This window comes from Topomyia yanbarensis, chromosome 2 (assembly GCF_030247195.1).
Source record: "Topomyia yanbarensis strain Yona2022 chromosome 2, ASM3024719v1, whole genome shotgun sequence".
Lineage (NCBI taxonomy): Eukaryota > Metazoa > Arthropoda > Insecta > Diptera > Culicidae > Topomyia > Topomyia yanbarensis.
In genome coordinates, this window is record NC_080671.1 from 177,926,720 (window position 1) to 177,948,127 (window position 21,408).

The window sequence follows — 21,408 nt, forward strand, 5'->3', positions numbered from 1 at the left end:
TTTCATAGAACGTTAGAAGATTCATGGCATACAATTTTGGTTTTTGGTGACATAGTATAATATCTAGATGGTTCTCAAAATAGATTTTGAAACCATTCATAGCTCCAAAATAACATATCAGAAATTGTAACAAGCTCAAAGCTTGTTTGCGAATATATCAATGGAATATACACTCATACTTGTACAGCATACTGCAGAGTGCTTCGGATCAGTGCGCAGTATAAAAATTTCAGTGCATAGAAATCCACAAAATCGACTGTCTTCCGTTTTAGAAGCCCCAATGTTACATAAACGTTCGCTGTTGTTGCACTGACGTGATTAGCGAAACGAAGTTTTCTGTCGAACAACACTCTCAAGTCACGAATAGAATCCACCCTCTCGATGACACAGGCTTGAAGGGTATATTCGTAATGACTTATATTTGCCAAGCGTCCGAAACTAGTCACCTTACATTTTTTTTTACAATGGAGAAGACCTTTACGTCCAATCCCAGTACACATGCTATTGGTAGGGTCCAATCTACCGCACGGGGTGCACTGGGGGCGTGTCGGGCTCGAATGGTGACGCTGCCATTAATACCGACTAAACTCCATTGGGCTCCGCCATCGTTCCTCCCAGGAACTACCTCTCGGTATTACTTCTGGGGGGATGGCTGTACTTACTGTACTCATTCACTCTCACTCACCCGTTCATACGTCCTGTATGAGGCTTACTTGGGTGCTCTCTCTATCGCACCTTGATTCACTCTCAAACACTCTACATGAGGCTGACTTTTGTGCTCACCTTTTTCGTTCCTTGCGAGGCTGACTTGTATGCTCACCTTACTCATTCCTTGCTAGGCTTACTTTTGTGCTCGCCCCACCCATACCATGTGAGGCTGACTTGGGTGCTCACCCTATCACCTGATTCACTCTCGATCGTGCCACTCTATTGTACCTCTGTCACTCCTCCTGACATCCCATGTGGGACATTTTTCTTAGGTCCCACTTCTGACATACCATGCGAGGCTGACTTGTGTGCTCACCTTTTTCATTCCTTGCTAGGCTTATTTTTGTGCTAGCCTCTACCATACCATGTGAGGCTGACTTTTGTGCTCACCCTTAACATTCCGTGTGAGACTGAATTGGATGCTCACCCTTTCACTCCTCTGCCACGCCATGAGGCATCGATAGCTAAGTCCCAACATACTACGCTACGACCCTCCCGTCTTGGCATGAGGCAGTCCACTTATACGCTTATACACTCACTCTTCTGTCTTGCTTCGGGGTGGCTGGGTTTACCCCTTACGCGGTTGCCAGTCGCTGCGCCAAACCTGCCTCGGCATTAACAGACCATTCACTCCCTTTTGTGCGCTTGGTCTTTTTCGCTCCAGCTAACCAATCACTAGTTAGCCGTGCCCGTCGTCTGTTGCTCGGTTCGTCAGATTACCTGTAGCCTACAGGCAATCTGGATGGTAGCAGCCACAGCCACAGACGTCAAGCATTGCTCTTCTTACGACGTCGAACCGATGACATACGAACAGTATGTGTTCGGCAGTTTCGTCTACACCTGGGCAGTCCGGGCAGACTGGGACCTCCACGTGCCCGAACCTGTGGAGGTACTGTCGGAAACAGCCATGGCCTGACAGGAATTGTGTCAAGTGAAAGTGAACTTCCCCATGGGGTCTTCCCACCCAGCTCGATATGCTAGGTATCAGCCGGTGGGTCCACCTACCTTTCGAGGAGTTGTCCCACTCCCGCTGCCATCTGGTGACCGAGGTCACCCTGGTGCGCTCGCGGGTTCCCCTATTTCCACGTAGCTCGAAGCACTCCTCATCTTCCCGAATGACCAGCCCGACTGGCATCATGCTCGCTATCACGCAGGATGCATCGTGTGATACCGTGCGGTAGGCAGATATCACTCTGAGGCACATCACGCGGTAGGTGCTCTCCAGTTTCTGTAGGTAACTGGTAACCCTCAGTACTCTTGACCATGACGGGCCGCCGTACCTGAGGATAGATACGGCAACGCCTGCCAGTAACCTACGTCTACTGGCGCACACCTTTGAGCTGTTGGACCTCATTCTCGATAGAGCCACAACGGCAGTCGACGCTCTCTTGCATGTATAGTCGACATGGCTGCCGAAGGTCAGCTTGTCGTCTATAATGACTCCGAGAGACTTCAGACTTCGCTGCGAAGTGATCGCGACTTCTCCCACATGGATAACTGCATGTTGTGCCGACTTGCGGTTGTTGACGATAACTACCTCCGTCTTATGATGAGCGAGCTCCAGGCCTCTCGCGCTCATCCATTCCTCCACCGTGCTGATCGCATGTTCTGCGGTTAGTTCTACCTCAGGAATTGACTCCCCGTAGACCTCCAAGGTTACGTCGTCAGCAAAGCCGACGATCTTGACCCCAGAAGGGAACTTCAGTCTTAAAACCCCATCATACATGAGCTTCCATAGCACCGGGCCTAGGATCGAGCCCTGCGGGACTCCGGCGGTAATCGGAACCCTTTTCTGACCGGCATCGGTCTCGTATAGCAATACGCGGTTCTGGAAGTAACTTTCCAGGATCCGGTACAGACCCACCGGTAGGCTAAGCCGGTGTAACGAGAGCGCGATGGCATCCCAGCTTGCGCTGTTGAATGCGTTCTTCACGTCAAGTGTCACTAACGCACAGTATCGAATATCTCGCCTTTTCCGTTGGATCGCTATCTCGGCAGTATTTATCACTGAGTTGAGAGCGTCCACTGTGGACTTACCCTTCCGAAAGCCAAACTGGTTGCTTGACAGACCGTCCGTACCTTCCGCGTACGGGGTTAGCCTGTTGAGGATGATCCTCTCAAGCAGTTTGCTAGTCGTGTCGATCAGACAGATTGGTCTGTACGCCGATGGGTCGCCTGGCGGCTTCCCGGGCTTCGGCAACAGCACCAATTTCTGCCTTTTCCATCTATCGGGGAAACGGCACTCGTCAAGGCATCTCTGCATAGCTAGCCTGAACATGTTCGGGTTCGCTATGATCGCTGCCTTGACAGCGTTGTTTGGAACTCCATCCGGCCCTGGAGCTTTGTTCTTTGCTAGGGATTTAGCCACTGCGAGTAGTTCTTCATTCGTCACTGGAGCCACCATTTCGGCCGTGCCCGCACTGTCTCGTAGTGCAGGTATCCAGGGGCTTGTGGCTCGAAACGGGAAGAGTACTTCGATAATCGTTGCCAACCGGTCCGGAGACCGTTCTGGGGGTGAGGAGCCCCCTTTGGTCTTGGCCATCACAATCCTGTAGGCGTAACCCCACGGATTCGCGTTGGCACTCTCACACAGGTTGTCGAAACACGCTCTCTTGCTGCTTTTAATGGCCTTGTTAAGGGCCAATTTCGCAGCTCGAAACACTTCACGGCGGTTCTCTCTTGCATCCTCGGTGCGAGCTCTTTGCATCCTACGTTTAGCTCTGAGGCAGGCTGACTGTAGAGCTGCAATCTCGGCACTCCACCAGTATACCGGGCATCTGCCGTTTCTTGGCAGTGTTTTTCTCGGCATAGTGGCGTCGCACGCGCGTGATAGAACAGCTACCAGCGCATCCCCGCTTAGACTGTCGGTGTTGGCCTCCAGTCCCAGGGCCGCGGTGAAAGCTTCGCTGTCGAAGTGATTGGCCTTCCACCCGCGTACCTGACAGAGATCTCCCGCCCTCGGATGCTGCACACCATAGTTGATCCTAAAGTGGATTTCTAAATGATCGCTATGGATGTAGCCTTCGTCTACCCTCCATTCCATGTCTGGAGCCAGACTCGGGCTGGCAAATGTTACGTCAATCCACGCCTCCACTCCGTTTCTACGAAATGTACTAGCGGAGCCATTATTAGCTAGCACAGTATCGAGTTTCGCAAGCGCTTCCATTAGCGTTTGACCCCTGCTATTTGTACAGCGGCTGCCCCACTCCACTGCCCAAGCGTTAAAGTCTCCCGCTATGACTACCGGTTTCCGGTCCACTAGGTCCGACGAGAGCCTGTCGATCATCTGGTTGAACTGTTCTATTGGCCACCTTGGTGGAGCGTAGCAGCTGCAATAGAACACACCATTGATCTTGGCAATCGCAACACCCTCGGCGGAGGAGTGCATTACCTCTTGAACCGGGAACCGTCCCGTTGTACAGATTGCCACCATTCCAGACCTGTCCGACACCCAATTGCCGTTGCCGGCAGGGATGCTGTATGGGTCTGATAAGAGGGCGACATCTGTCCTCGACTCCGAGACCGACTGCCACAGCAGCTGTTGGGCTGCTGCACAATGGTTAAGATTTAGCTGTGTGATGTTCACGGCTTCTTCTTATTTGCCTCACCGAAGGGACACGAAGGTCTGCCCATTAGGGTGGGACAAAAAATAGATTCCAGCTCCGAGCAACTTTTTAGGTACCATTTGGGTCCCAGAACAACTGTGCCAATTCTTAGCTCGATCGGTGAAACTATATTTTTGCGCTCACTGTTTAAAGTTTACATGGGATTTTGTATGGGAAAGTTAACTTTTACAAAATAATTCCTCCAGGAGTCGCCCATTACTTCCTAAAAATAAATCGTTATGTGGTTTGTATAGGAAATTTAACAAAGAAAAAAAGTCTCGAAAACCACGAAACGATCTGATGCTTCAGACAAAAGTTATTAAGCAGAAACCGATTGATGCTCTGACGATTGATAAAATATTCATTTTTTCTAGCACCACTGCTGTTGGTTGTCCAATTATACGCACTTTTGTTTTAATCCTCTCTTAACGTATCTAAATAGATAAACTATACTATTTGGCCACTTCGCAATGTTTCGAGGGATAAATTGAGGCTTCTTTTGTACATAATAAGAGAAGGTTAAAAATTTTGTATATAATAACACCGTCAGAGGCAGTGATGCTATGAAAAGTGAAATTTTCATCAATCTTCAGGGCATCAATCGGTTTTTACTTAATAACTTTTTCCACAAGCATCAGATCGTTTTGCAGTCTTCTAGACTTTGTTTCCTTGACAAATTTTCTATAAAAATCAGACATCTGTTTATTTTTAGGAGATAACGGGCGACCCTTGGAAGAATTAATTTGCAAAAGACAATTTTCCCATATAAAATCCCATGTAAACTTTAAACCGTGGGCGCAAAAATATAGTTTCACCGATCGAGCTAAAAATTTGCAGAGTTGTTCTGGGAGCTAAATGGGACCCAAAAAGTTACTCGGAGCGAAATTTTATTTTTTTCATATAACCATGTCCCACTCTACTGCCCATAGCATGTTTATGGGCTTGCTTCTTAGCGGTGCAGATAAGGCACTTGTGCGCCTTAGTGCAACCCCGCTCCTTATGCCCCTCCTCGCCGCAGCGACGACATAGTTTGCTCCTGTCTATGTTCTTGCACTCGTACGCTTTGTGGCCAGACTCAAGGCACCGATAGCACCCATCCACTGAAGGCGGCTGGGGTATGCTAATTGGGCATACCGACCAGCCGATCTTTAGCTTACCTTTCTCGGTTACCTTTTTGGCATCCGCCTTCAGTAGTCTGTGGTAGGCTACTTGGGTGCCAGAGGGTCCCTCTCTAAAGCGCACAGAGGCCTGCTCGATTGTGACGTCGCATTGTTCCTTAACGGCTGCGACGACATCTTCTGCGGTCGTGAACTCGTCCAGATGCTTGCACTGGAGAGTTATTTCCGCCCCTAGCGACCTGACTTGGGCGCCTTCACCAAGGACCCCTTGGGCCAAGGCCTTGTACACCGCACTAGATTGTGCGCCTCGCTTCAGCACCAGAAGCATTTCTCCCGTGTTGGTGCGTCTCACGCTACGCACATCTTACCCAAGGGCCGAAAGGCTTTCGGCCGCCTTCATCAACTTTAGTACGTCGACGTATTTGTCCTTGTCGGTTTTTAACCACAAGGCCTCGCCTCTGTCCTTGGCCTTCTTCGCGGGCCGCGGTACCTCCGGTGTTGGTGCCGGCTTCTTCCTGGTGACCAGCGTCCAGGGGTTAACGCCCCCCTGCCCCGGTCGCGCCGGGTTGCTGGTACCAACGCTCTGCTCAGCGAGGTCACTCTAGGAGGTATAGATTTCGGAGGCTCCATCAGTTCGAACACGTACGTGTCATCACCGAAAACTAAATCCAGGGTCCGCCCATTCACGTTGCTAAAAGAGCAGATTTTATACAAGCCACCAACGACCAACGTTTCTGTGATGGACATCTCTTGTTCCGTTGATGCAGTCCCAGTCCCAGTTAGATGTTTCTTTATCGCTATAACAATACCACCTCCGCGAGGTAGATGACTGGTAGAAGAGTTGCGATCGAATCGGTAGATTGCATAGTTCGTTGTTAGCTCGGCGTTTAATAAATCATCACGAAGCTAGGTTCCGGTGAGAACGATATTGTCGTAGTCGCAGGAAGTAAGCGCAAGCAAAAAGAGTTGCGTTTTTGTTCTCATTCCATGTACGTTCTGGTAGTAGACGGACATCATTTGAAGCAAATTTCTCGCCTAAGAAGTGAGTTCGGAATACCCCCTCACGACCTCCGAACGCAGGGCCGGGACGTGTATGCTGGTCGCTGGCTGGTAGCGCGACTTCGTCATCTAGTTGGTTCAATTGTGTTTGTCGACAGACTGCAATTGAGATTTGTTTTGAGGGTGTGTAGAATCTAGAATTGCTTCGAAAGGACATGTACCCTCTTTGGCTTTACCTGACACAGAAGGAGTTTGTCAGGTGTATTGATTCACGAGAAAAATAAAGTTGGAAAGGACGAGTTTTTCCGGTACAGCGTTGAGTTACAGACCACCACCAGATGAATTCCTCTCTGCAGCAATCCTGAAAATTGGTCGTTAACTTGTTGAGTTATTCATAAATTCACGAAAGCAGATGTTTTCTGGTCATGTTTATTTGGAGAGGGCCTTACCCCTATATAATTTACGAACACAGATCTTAAATGTTATATAGCTCAGATATGTAATATCTTTGATGTTAGGAATTAGACGAACTATCCTTGGTTATATATCCTCACCCAGGCATTCTTTCACTTGGGTCGAAACTTCATTATTCGTCGTGCTGGGGTCAAATGCTGACCAGTTAACCCATAACAGCTCCTCAGGTGGTATGACTGTTCTTATCGTTTCGTTTATCGGCAGCCTTAGCTCCTCGAATATTAGTGATTTTGATTCTTAGCTGGTCATCTTCACACTTGCGCTTAGGTGTATTTGGAACAGGATTGCACCAGCAATCATATTCCAAGGCGTATTTACGTTTGGAGATAACAATTTCGACTCAACTTTAACCGAGAGAGCTTTAACGACGTCTTTCAAATCAGCAATGTCGTCCTTTAAGGATTTTAGAGAATTGTCGCCAGGCATTGGGTTCACGTAAGAACGTGAAGAGATTTTGTAGTCGCTTGAAAACAGGTCAACGCAGCCGTTACACACCCAAAATAAGTTTCGTCGATGGGTTCCTAAGACATCTCTAATATCATAATCCACTTTAACACATATCATATGGAACGAGTTTCCGTAGTACCCACGAGCGGTCAGAGTCATTAACGACTCTCGAGCAACTAGTTCATGCTTCCGAGAAATGGAATAACGACTAGCGGGTATGCTAAATTCGTGTGTCTTGTATTTGCACGCGATGTAGGTTGAACACGTTCGAGCACTTGCAAACTTGTACGCAATGCCGGTTGAGCACTCTCGAGCAGAGATGTGTTGCTATTCACCAGCAAATGTCACTTTGGACAGAAAAATCGGACGTGTTGGCAGTGGTGATGACAAGTGAAAATAGATGCACAGAAATTTCCAGAATTTCGGAACACAATTTCTTCGACAATCCATTCACAAATCCCGAAAACTTCAACGGCGCACAAAACTATCGAAAATCAATAAAAAGCATTCAACCCTATATTAACAGCCAAAAGCGTATTTGTTTTTGTTTATTTGCGAGCAGGGAAAAGCCCGCTGGAGCTGAGTTTTGTTTTAGCTCGATCTCCAGCAGGCCTAAAACCTCCTCATCTTTTAAACCTACAGGTTACCTGATATCCAAATGATACAAATGTATTCAACTTCAAATAGATTTTGTCTCTGACATGACCATCTTTTTTATTTGTTCATTCTTAAAATCGATAATAATGAATATGTCCGTTTATTATTGCAAAAAGCACACTTATTTCTGTATTTACTATTTTTCTTAAATGCTTGTTAAATTATCAATGCGGAAAATGGTCAATTATTTCAGTATTTGCTGTGTTTGTCCATTTTTGTGCACAGCGGTATATGTATGATAGAATTTTGTGGAAAACAAATTTTGGTAACGGGAAATTGGAAAGAAAAGGAACCTATTAAATGCTTTACGTGACCCGATATAAATATTATGTATTAAAGCTATCGATAACGAGCTGTTCCAATCGGTACAACGGAATACGAACTGAATAACACACATTTTTCGGAATAAAATACAATATACGTGTACATATTTCCGATCAGATAGTACAAAAACATAGTAATTTCGTTTCCTACAATGAAAGATACACTGAGTATACCTTACACTCACACCTAGTTTTCGAATACGAAGTTTGTTATACTGACAGTTCTTTGCTGGAGGGCCGAGCCGGTGCTGATGTCTATTGTCGTGAAATAAGATAAAACCAATCTCATTCGCTTGGTAGATGTTATACCGTATTTCTTCGCGTTTCTGTGTGGCGTACAATGAACCCTTCAACAGTTTTAATTTGTTGTAAAAGAATCTTTTTTTTGCTCTGACAATCAGGCTGCCGTGAAAGCACTTCGGCAGATTCGAGTTCGTAATAAGAAATCGCATGTCGAATTCAATACGAAGAACTTAGTATTTCAAATGCTATCTGCCTTTTATCTGTTACTGGTAATTCCGGTAATACTGGAAATGAATGGGCGGACGATTTGGCTGAAGCTGGCGCTGCAACTGACTTCGTTGGTCCAGAACCAGTTCTACCACTCTCGATTGTTGGATAAAGCACAAGCTTCGCTCATGCTTGCAAACTTTAGTTAAAAAAAAAACTTTTCTGCCGAATGTGAGTCTACATTTTTCCAAGCACAATTGCAGCACTCTAGTCAGGCCACTGAACGGACATTGCATACTCAATTATTACATGGCTACTATTAAGCGTGCTAAGTATTATTTGTGTGATCTTTGTGAATCCGATTACGGAACTTCATATCATATATATGCAATTATGCAATCCAAATGCCTTGCTTCCCCTACAAAAATGAACCTATGTACAGAGAGTTGAAAGTCAAAGATATGCTATTGTTTTCTAACCCAGTGTCTTCTAAAACAAATACTTTTCTGCCTAATGTGACCTCAACAGTCTTAAGGGAAAATGTTTTGAAACCGTATGTGCTCTAGAAAAAAATAAGGGTATGACAGGGTTAACTAAACCTAACTTTGAACAAATTATTGCGGAAATTCAACGCAATTGACATATCAATGCACATCTTTAATTGAACAGGAAACATCTCTATCGTAACGATTCTATCGTGAGTCACTTAACTACGGGTACAATAGCAATGAATGCAGCTTCATCCGCACGCATGTTGAGCTAAAGACCTGAACTGTTCAATAATAGTCAATAAGAGCTTGCTTGTTTTCCCGTAATCGTATGCGATGGGAAACCAAATCGGATGACTGTCAATTACTGATACTATGCTCGGTCCATTGCCTTCCAGCTGAATGTTCTACCCATATCGTTCAAGAGATAAATTGAAGAGTGTAAATTCTACCTATTGAACAAGGTCAGCAGAAGACCTATCCTTGGAGAAAATAACTATTTATTTTGTGAGCTCAAGTTACCTCATTGACATTACGTTTTATAGAAGTTTTCTTCTGTTTAGTTAAACTTCGAACAATCCACAAGTACTAGACCTTAAATATGCAACAGGATATTTTCCTGAAACATGGAAAGGTAATCGTATTTTTTTATTCTGAATGGGGATAACGAAACAATTCCGCAATCATGTCAACATGCTAAATTATGTGTCAGGTAATCCTGTAAACCGAAACAAACACATTTCCAACCTACAATAAAAAGCAAACTACTTTTCGGGAAGGATCAGCATGTGTTATCTGTCCATTTTTATTTCCGTTTCATCGCATTATATCCCACAGAACAATTATTCGTTTGTGTGTAACATTAGCATATACATGCCCTTCTTTTATTAGTGATATAATAGCGAAAACGACAAGTGTACTTTTTTCACCAGTAATACTCATCAATGCAAATAGTGTGATATAGCGGAGTGCCACGGCACAAAAAAGTGTTACAATTAAATCAAAAGGTTTTAAGCGCCCACGTTGGTAATACCGTGAATTGACGCGAGATAAAATGATTCCGCAAGCTGAGCAATCCCGTTGGATTAGCCATCGGTGAAAAGTGCGCGGGCTGAAACAAACCGGATTACAGGAGCTTTTCGGTGGTCAAATTTATCACATTTGCGTGTACCGTACCAACCGGCGATAGTGTCAAATTTATCCTTCGGGCTGTTGTGTGTTGGCACTCGGTAGTGATTGGAGCGCCAAAGCCCGCCACAGCATCATTTACCCACAGGACGAACAGACAACAGCATCACGTTGGAATATCAGGAGCAGCAAAGTTGTGCGTGTTCGCACAACGAAACCAAACCTTCCTGCTTCAGGTAATGATTTTGGATTCTTGTATGTATATTTGACATAATTTCTGTCAAATTTTTGTTTTATCCGATGATTAATTTGGTATAGTTTGTGTTATATTTGAAATATTCAAGCATTCAGACTCAAGAAAAAAATTGGTTCTATGGTATATGTCACATTTGAAAGTTCTTTTTAAAGTACAGTAGGATTCCGTTTTTGGTACCAATTTTATTTTTTTTAGTTGCCAAAACCGGAACCGTTCCAAAAATGGAACCTTATTTTTAAAGTTTGGATTTACAATCTACGACTTCAAAAATGTTTCAAGGATTTTTAATCATGTGCGAAATGGAATGAAATGAAAGAAAAAAATAAGAAAATTCAATTTTATTCATGTTTTATCAAATTCAGTCGTTGCGCAGTGATAACTTTCCATACAAAAGTGAACAAAACCTCAAAAGGGGTTCGAATTTGATGAAAATTGGGGTAATTTTACGTCGCTGAATTCATATTTGGTGTTTATTTTTTATTAACACCAAATATGAATTCCTCAAAATTCTTATCTTACAATTCATTTTCAAAAAAATTGGTTTAGTGAACTTTTAGCAAAATACACATTTTTTCAATTGTTGATAATGCTAAGAGACTTTTATAAATTATATAGCGAACTCTGGGTAATCAGAAACCTTCAGACATATCATGAAAAATCACCTTTTTTATATCTCGTAACAGAGGGGCAAAACCAATCATTTATTTTCGAAAAGTAGACTAATTGTCAAGAGTCTTGAACCACAAGCGATTTTTCCGAACTGTTTCGAAAAAAGTACAACCACTTTTAACATTATAATTTTAATTTAAAACACGATTTATTATTTGTTCTTCAAAAAGAGTGAGTGAGAAGAAAGCCTTGTACTGACTAAATCGAATGGCGAATATACGTCCAGCGAATAACTTTACTAATGAAATCAGTTCGAACCTAATCGAAATCTTAACTAAAACGATATATTCATTTAAATATCATAGATTTGAACACAGTTTTTTCGAGCATTGATCATCAATTTCACCGTTGACATTCTGTAAGAAATCTATCTTTTGTCCTCAAGACTTTATATTTTGGGAAGACTCTATTTAACTTGTTTACAGACAGAGAAAAATTTTATATCATGAAAAAAGGTCTTGTACGGCTAGGCGACACTGTGCGCAATCTTCGCGCATTTCTCGAGTGCAATGCCCCTCATGACGGAGGTGTAACATATTTTTTAATTCGAATCGCTTTTCTTCGGCCCACTGGACGTCAAAACTCAAACAATTCACTGCATGGTAGTGTTGATTTCGCTCCTGGGGCTGTGTTATCTCTTCTTTCTGAAAACTAATGAACAATTTGGTTAAAAAAACACTGCTCTTTTAAAAAATAAATAAATTTATCAACTCACCGTAGCTAACCAATCGTTTGTCTTTCATATTGAATTGATAGATTGAAAATCAAATTGCAATGCTTGAACATATTTAGGTTTGAAGAAAACCATTTTTGTGGTAAAAATCACTTGCAACTGTCCAAACAAAAGGGATTGAAACATCAGTGCTACGGTAAAAATGTGCTCCTAAAATCTCTAGAACAATGCATTTGCGAAAAAATAACACATCAAAAGATAATATAAGCAACCCGATTTTTCAAGAGCCACCCTACCTCAAATGTTAAAAATAAATCATAATAAATCAACCATTATAGATAGCCTTGTTTATTCAGCAAACTTGCTTCAATTTTTTGTGTTATTATATTGTATGGCATTGCGCAGGTAAACTTCACACATCTGAACAGTCGATACTTTGAACACCCTAACCACAAGGGCCACCCTAATTCCATTCATTTGAAAAAATCGAAAAAAAACTAACAAATTTACCAAAGACATCATAAAGCTGAAACAAATTATTTGGGAGCCAGCAGTTTTGTATTCGGCTTTGAGACGCACTAGCTTTCGATTTGTACTGAAAATTTAATGCCAAGTTTTGTAGTGACGTCGAATTAATCAAAAGAGAATGTAACTAAGGTTCAATTGAAAATTTTCTTCAGAACTAATCTTATTATGCAGTGTTGCGCATTCCTTTGTACTTGACTCTTAAAATCTCAGGCTCTAGAGGTCTTAGTATAAAATTTAATTCCGTCAGACACTAGTTACACTGTAACTAAATATACATAAATAATACATTTCAATACTTATTGTAATCATTAAATACGACATATATAGTGTAAAATATAGTTAACCCTTAAATGCATAAAGCTGTTTTAAAATAACATTGCGAAAATCATCTTAAAAATATCACAGCAATGTATTGAGACAATTTTAACAAAATTTAAAAAAAAAAAAAGATTTGCGCCTTTGAGGGTTAATATGACTCCCATGTTTGGAAACAAAGTCAAATGTAATGTCAATTGATTCAAAAAAATATATATTGCACATTTTTAAAAGACTTATTATGTACAATAAGAATGTTGCCAAAAACGGAACCCATTTGTTGCCAAAATCGGAGTGTGCCAAATTGGGAGCATGCCAAAATCGGAAATGCCAATAACGGAATCTTACTGTAATGCTCGGAGCTCTTCAGTTCTTCGCTTCTTTATTGGCCTTATACACCAACAAGCATACCAAAGCCCCAATGGTGTTGGTCTTAATAAAAATGTTATTTCTAACATTCAAGTCATATAAAAAATAACGAAAATAACAATAATTCACAAAAGACGATAAAAATGGTTAAATGTAATTAACAGATCGATTAAAAAGTCTAGAAAATCTCTCCATGGCAGTCTACGGAGCGCGAAACGTAAAAAGCGGCGATGTACGGTTTCTTTTATTAACGCCGTTATTTTATTTTTTTGGGCTCCACACTTCAGGGCAATATTCTAGGATTGATCGGGATAAAGAACAGTACAGCGATTTGCGATTTAAACATCCGTAAAGTTTTTGGCTATCCTGAAGATGCATCCCAGTGCTTGAGACGCCTTACCAACTGCATAGGAGACGCGTTGTTTAAACGTAAGTTGAGAATCTAGAATCACTCCCAGGTCCTTTACGCGACTGACCCGATTGATTTCTGTTTCTAGCAGACGGTAGTTAAAATAGATCGAATCCTTCTTCCGTGAAAATGATATTACCGAGCACTTCTTTGGGTTTACTTACATACAAGACATGAAGCAGCTGTTGGAGAAATCTACAATATTCAATAATTGATCGAATTAGGCGAAAACTCTTGAGATCATCCGCAAAGAACAATCATGGAGTCTTCAGAATTAGGTGTACATCATTGAAGTATATCAGAAACTTCAACGGTCTCAAGTGGCTTACTTGAGGTATTCCTGATGTAGAAGTGAATATGGAGACCTGACAATCTCCTATGACAACCGCTATCTCTCGGTCTGTGAGGTTGGATCGAAACCACTGCAAAACCCTACCATTTATTCCAAATCTCTCCATTTTTGCTAATGCAATATCGTGATATATCTTATCAATAGCGACAGATAACTCGGTGTAAACGACGTTGATTTGAGCGCGACTCTCTCTGTTCTGTTGGATGTTAAACTCTGGTATGAAGGATGTTAAATATAATAAATATTGATTTTCATGATAAATATTGATCGTCATTTAGGTACTGCTTACACTGAGCCTGAAGAGGTTCCATAAACACCAGCTCGAGCAACTTCGAGACAGTACTCAATGAAGTTATTCCACGGTAAATTATTGATGCTCTGAAGATCTGAAGAAGAGGAGTAACTAAAACTTCGATGTGCCTTTTCAGAAAGGAACTCGTCGGGTCACGGATTTAATGATGACTTAAGTTGAGAAGAAGCTCTGGTAACCATCGTTGCATTGACATCGACAGCACCCAGAGTTTGGCCCACAAGTGGAGCTCTGCTAACTGCGAGTTCGATTTTCTCAATAGTTAATGCCTCCCATTGAAAGTCATAGACGACGGCATAGAAAGTCATAGACGACGGCAGTCCAGATTCTTTGCGCTGCTCGTTCCAAATGTCCAGAAATGTTTAGGATGCGGTTTAAGATTACGCTGAATATTTTGCTGATCTCGATAGAAACACTGGCTCGTTTGGACGCATGATTGAGACTGATGTAGTAGTCTCTGAGTGATATTGTGCGATACTTGGTAAATTTCCTTAGGGCAGCTCTCTTGACAGACTCCAGCCGTCGCAGCGTACTCGTTTGCCATGGAGGGCCGATTTGTCAATAGACCACAGAGCTGTCAATCATGGTGATCAATGGAGGATGATATGCCACTGGTTTTACTATAGGAGAGGGACCCATCACTATTGATGTGGCGGAAACCTGATCGCTGGCGACACAAAGTTAGAGATGGCGACTATTGAGATATATGACGTTTAAAATACGCACACTGAGATCTCGCAATTTTATACTACCGCCCTCCCCTTAAGCCCACAAGCGGTTTGTTTTCCTCCCAATTCGCAGTGCAAATGATTTGTTTTCCTCCCAATTTAAACGTCAAAACGGCACAATACCAACGCAGCTGGATAAGTCTATTCTCATTGGCAATAGAATTGATTTGTAGTAACGTGGCGGAGCTATAGTTGCCAAGTACACTCACTGCATCTGGATGGAAAACGGAATGGTCCGAATCCGGATAAAGAAATCCATTGCGGGAAGACTTCATGCTAGGAATATTAAAATCTCCTAATACCATGATCTCATCAAAAGCGTTAGCAGCTTCGAGGATAGTAAAAACTGATCTGCTGTGTGCTTCAATATACTCGATATGACGAGCGTGGTCGCGTGGAACATAAAACGCACACAAGTACAACTTACGTTCGCCAAGCTCGATAATCGTCCAAACCTGCTCTGGACAAAAGCAAGAAATGTTCTTCTTACCTTCAAGCTGGTATTAACTGCAACTAATACGCCACTTCGAGTGGGTTTTCGGCTATTGCTAGGGCTGCAAAGCGTGTCATTGTTCAACCATGTTTCGACGAAGACGATGATGTCAAAACTCTTATCGGAGACTGCAAGGCGGTATTGCACAACAATTGAATTGATGCCACCAGCATTTTGGTAGTATAGCAGAAACTTATCCCTTCGTTGACCAAGGCTGGAAATCGAAGAGCTTTGAGGCAAGGAGGATTTCACAGATGGATTGTACTTGCCTGAGGTAGGTTTGCGGAAGACCCCATATCCCATCTCCACCACAGGACCGGGACGGCTGCTGGTTGCTGGCAGGAAGGGCTGGACTGCGGTGGGGAGACTAAGGTTGGCGATAAGTGTGCGTCCCGGTGACCGATGAGACGAGATTACGTGGGATGTATGCAATGCAGCTGGACTAGGTGCCTCTCGTAAACAGCTGCGGTTTGCTGGCAGGAAGCACGGTATCTGGTGCTGATACGACGCATTTAACGGAGAACTGGAATCGGGGAATATTTCAGCGCTTGAATTATTCTTAAAGGTCCATCCTACTTGCTGCAGAAGGAAGTTTGGAAGACCCTTTCTCCACTCCCGCACACAGGACCGGGACGACTGGTGGACGTTGGCTGCAATAGCTGGGCTGTGGCGGGGGATCGAGGGTTTTCATAATACGAGCCGCGGTGCATCCCGCTATCCTATTAGCGAAATCTATCCTGCTTTGGCTGGTCGAAATAAAATTCCTGAACGAGTACTCCTGTAGGCCAAGTAGACGCTTTGAGTGCTGTGTCCTTTAGTTCGCTCGGAAGCTCAATTCGGAACGAAACGAAATTGAGTTTCGTGAGATCGGTATCTTTCTTGACCAACAAGATCGCTTTGGGTGTGTCGCTTATTCCGAGGCATTCTTGGGTCATAGCAACAATTTCCTCAACTGTATGGCTCAGGAAGTGGTGGCTCAGATAAACCCAGAACGTTCATCCCCAACTGTTCTGATTTCTAGCTGAATGGCTCTAGTATCACTGACAGCGGCGGCAGTGGCACGAATTTTTGCATTATTCTCGCGACTTCGTTTTGGAATGGGCCAGTCCCCCGGACTTCGCTTGACAAACAGCCCCCTTTGAGCTACAGAACCAGAATTTGCTGGAAAGGACCCAAGTAACAATTGAAGTTTTATGGCACGCTACAAGTGTAGTAAACTAAGTTTTATAGGAAGCTATCAAACTACCATAAAACCTCAATTGTTACTAGGGTAAGTCTCAATGCAGCTCGAGAGATTTGAGACGACCGCGTTTAGATAATCTACTGCCTCATATAGCTTTTTTGTTTCCTCGATAGGAGCAGCGGAATCTGATTACTGTGCCCATTTATGGAAACAACAAACACAGTCGTCACACAACCAGTACAGGTTATTGTTGAAGTTAGACAACAAGTCTAGTGCGGAACTCTGCATATTAGGAATACAAGCGCGGTGGAAAACCGATCCGCAACGGCCTCTGGTATGCAATTATCTCAATCCCATTAACGGGAGAGTCGCATGACTTGCAATTCGAACTCATGGTTGCTTTCAACCCGCCCTATGTCCGGCTTTTTCGATCTCGGCTCGCTGTGCGCCACATTAGAATATGGGAAACACTTTCCGCTATTCACGTACAGATGGCGAAGCGAGCCCGTATACTTTTTGTGGGGAATTACACACAAGTCGCGACGATGTAAACAATATCACAATTTCAGCAAAATTTCGATTTCTCGCGATAATTTTGCAAACTTACGCAACACCGTGCAGGAAACTAATTCGGGGAGCAACTATTTTCGATACCAACGGGAGTAAGATAAGTATTTAACACAATTAATAACACTGAGGCACAGAAAACTCACAAATGTAGTATGTCAGGTTACACGATTATGACGCTTCATTTATTTATTCGTAATGTTGCAGGCAACTTTTCACAATTTTTTTACAAAATTTAATTTGTTCGACGATTCAATAAAGCTGTTTTTAATATACACCAAACATAATATTACTGAATTTATATCTAAAAACTTTTTGTGATTAATTTCTTCTTCCGTGATATCAAAATATCTCTAACCTTACTCAATTCGTCTGAAAGTCAAATTATTTTTACTGGAAATTATTGCAATAAAAAGAATCATTTGGTGCAGAAATTAATTGTGTGTGTGTTTTTTTTTTAATTTGTTGGTAAATCTTTTACGCCGACTCAGCACACATTCAGTAGTTAGATTATACTATCGGCTTCGTCCATCGAGTTAGGGACTCTAAACAGAGAAGATAACTCTGAACTCTACTCCTCTAAACTCCACCAAGGAGTCCGACATTTGCCTGATCCCCCGGATTCCATATGAAATCTTTACTTCGGGGGGAGGCCTGCTAATGCACTTCGATTGATTCCAGGTCTAGCTGGCCGTGCTAGATTTCGCTGGTCTCATAACCGCCATATCAGTCCTGCACGACATGAGTTCCCCGACGAAAGAATTCTCCTGCAACCGTTAACGAACGCGTTATTCTTCCTCCAATACAGACCGGCAGAATGCCGAGGTCAGACCAGCGATTCTGGGGGGAGGATTGCGTACGGTTTACTGGTACCCCAACGATTCAAGCCGGTGATTCGCTACGGACTACTCGGAATAGTCCCCAACGGTGGATCTTTCCTACTCCGACGAAGAGTTCCCCGACAGTGGAAGATCTTCCGAAACTGATGCTGCCCGGGCAGATGCCGAGGTAGGTCACACAGGCGCCCCGACGACCATTTGCCGGTGATACTTCTCGATCTATTCCAACTAGTCCCCGGCGGTGGGCCTAGCCTACTCCGACTGAGAAATTTCCCGACGTTGAAATTTCTCTCGAAACCGTTATCTCGATGCTGGTCGTTTAGGTGGCAAATTAGTCTAGTCCCCAACGGTGGATCTAGCCTACTCCGCTCACGCCTAGTGGTCTACTTTATCTGTCTTCATGTTACTATGTTTTAATTGCCGCCAGGTTCTATTGAATCGATTTTGTTGGCTATTTTCGGCAAATTTGAGACTAAGAGAAACGAAAGCAATGAAATTGAAAGACGGATAGGTATTCTAGAGCGAATCAGTTATAAACTTAGAACGGAAAACTAGGACTAGGCAGGCTCATATGGACATGATCGAAAGGAAATGTGAAGAATTCTTTGCTTTCTGCTAAGTAGGAGTTGGGCGTTGCACCCAAGTTGCACGCCGGCGTCAACATGATGATGAGTTATGTTCTACCATAGACCATGCGCTTCTTCTCGCACATCCAGTCTTCCACAACATCTATCGCCTCCCTTGCGAGTACTTCTACTTCCTCTAGTGATTCGCCGATCACTGAGAGCACCATGTCGTCCGCAAAACCGACAATCTTCACACCCCTGGGGAGGCTCAGCTTTAGAACTCCATCGTACATAGCATTCCAAAGAGTTGGACCCAGTATGGAACCCTGTGGAACGCCCGCTGTTACGGTTACACTTATTTTTCCGGCGTCAGTTTCGCATAAGAATAACGATCGCTTTTAATAATTGTTCCACCTCGCGAATCGTATACCTAATGAGAGGTTGACATATAATTTAACCAGCTCTTTCGATGATTACCTCGTGACAACATTTATCTCAACACATTTATTACTGTTGGGCTGACCGACTCATGAACCTGCAAGCACGTTGCGTGGTCCGTCTTCGATTATTTCGCCGGTAATCCCGTCATTTTTGTATCTAAAGGAACACTTTCAAATATTCTTCGATCCTTATGAAATTTTGAGGAATAATTTTTAAAGTACATACAAACTTTCAAAACCGGCAATAATTTTGTTTCAATTTACAATGAAATCCACAAATATAAAAACTTATGGATGAGGAATCACACAATAACTGTGAACATCCCACGACCAACATATACCGAATGAATTTTTCAGATATTTGAATATACTTGTAACGTTTGGCAGTAATAATTTGTAATAATCAGGAGCTGATCGAAGGGAAGGGGTCTTCGCGGTGACTATGATTTCTGAAAAAGTTCTCAACCAATCCCATTTTCTTTTCTTGAATTGTTCGTAATGAAACTGCCGTGTTCTTCAACGATTCCATTTTTTGTCTATATTTTCGGATCAACATTATGATTTTTTAAACAATTTTTTCAGGTAACAATAGTGGCTTTTCTTGAAAAAATTATTCCGGCCCGCGAAATTTTTTTTTAATTAATCGTTCAAGGAATCACGGAAAACCTCGCCTTTTTGGAGAAATTGTTATAATATCGAAAATTATTGATTTTTTTCAGTGGCGTAGCCAGAAATTTGGTTTGGAGGGGGTTTTGATGAAAATCGCAATTTTTTTGAAAAAATGCTAAAATTTAATATGAGTTTGATAAATTATTGAAAACTCAAAAACATAAGTAGTCTAACAGATGTCGTTCCAGTCTACGAACAAGAAGGATCAACATGGAACAGTTTTCAAACCTCTATAGATTATTTTCTTGTATAATATGTCAATGAAGTCAAAAATTGCGATCTTTTAAAGTGGGATAAATGATCTAAAATATTTTCAACGTTCAAGATCACCTAATATAATAATCCTTGACTTTGAAGGTTTGACAACTTCGGGAAGTTATCAACATAAAACAGCGCCTGCTTTGATATAGAAATTTTAGTGATTAACTCTCATAGTTTTTGATAATGTCATTTCAAACAATTTTGTTGAAAATATGAAGGCTACATGAATTCAACATATAGGGATTTAAATGGACTGGGCCTGCTATATTTCTTCTTAGTGAAGAAAAATTTAGGTGAAAACTATTTTTTTCTGCGCTACGGATAAAATTGTTTGAAACAATCGTTGCGAGTTGAGAACACAAAACCTATAACTAAATTATGGATGGATGGAACTGAAACTTGCGTTTCGAATTCATCAGAATCCGACACTAACATGGTGAGCGGACTAAGCTTGCGCCGAATTGATACTAGCTCCTGAAAATGGAATCACTTTTTGTGTTTTTGAGTCCTTTTAATATCTGGGAATTATTTGTTTTATATCCAGTTCTCTTATTTTTTTGTAAGCTTCAAAGGCACCTTGAACGCAATGTGAATTTATTATTTAATTACCGCAGAAGAGATTTATCAAATACAGTAATTTCAGAATAGCTTGTTGTAAAGGTTTTCTACTACTATATTTCGATACTCTGAATATGTGGGATATTTATGTCTTTGACAAAGTTGTTTGAAATAGCACTTTCGAAAACTTTGCTGGAGACATTAAGTCTCGACCCAAATTTGGATGAAGAGTAATTCTTGTCTATAATTACTTCTAGGAGGATTAACCGTCAAAATTATTCTATCAGCAGATGAACAGTTTTACGTTTTGAAATTCTTCAATGTTACTTAACATCGAAATTTGGCAGTTTCAAATGAATGTGATCGTGACCGTTAAAAATTTATCGAGCATTAATTTTACTTTTCTTCATTAGTCAACCTCACAACTTGCAGTACTAGTACGTAGCACACAAAATTTTAGTACGCCATTCATTGCATCCTGCTAAGAGGCTATTCATATAGTTGATAATACAACAAAAATCCAATGCTCATAAAACCGATCCTGACCTGCTAGAGACAAAATTACATCAGCTTTCAACTAGTTTCTGAAATGTTATTCTTGTTGTTAACCATATTGAATTGTTGTCTAAACTCTACACAATCTAAAAAAATACATTTTCAGCAAATGTTGAAATGTATGTAAGTTTTTGGTAAACAAGCTTATGTTTTATATGCAATCAACCTATTCAAATTTAGATTCCCATTCGAAAAATTATCTCTAATCCATATTTTGAAGCATCTTTCCAAAAATGAGCTCATAATAATTCAGACAGTTTTTTATTTTACA

The 21,408-nt window shown here is 42.1% G+C and overlaps 1 protein-coding gene across 6 annotated transcripts in view; it reads left to right on the forward strand.

The window, feature by feature from the left end:
* LOC131682233 (protein rolling stone-like) overlaps window positions 1-21,408 on the forward strand; it is a 163,936-nt gene that overhangs the window by 33,859 nt on the left and 108,669 nt on the right. For 4 of the 6 annotated variants that reach the window (XM_058963584.1, XM_058963582.1, XM_058963585.1 and 1 more), the window contains exon 2: window positions 10,161-10,633. The exons of 1 other annotated variant lie outside the window; for it this stretch is intronic. The gene's annotated coding sequence lies outside the window, so the exon portion shown is untranslated. Of the gene's footprint in view, window positions 1-10,140; window positions 10,634-21,408 lie in introns of those variants that run through there. One more of the 6 variants, XM_058963586.1, reaches the window with a different exon arrangement.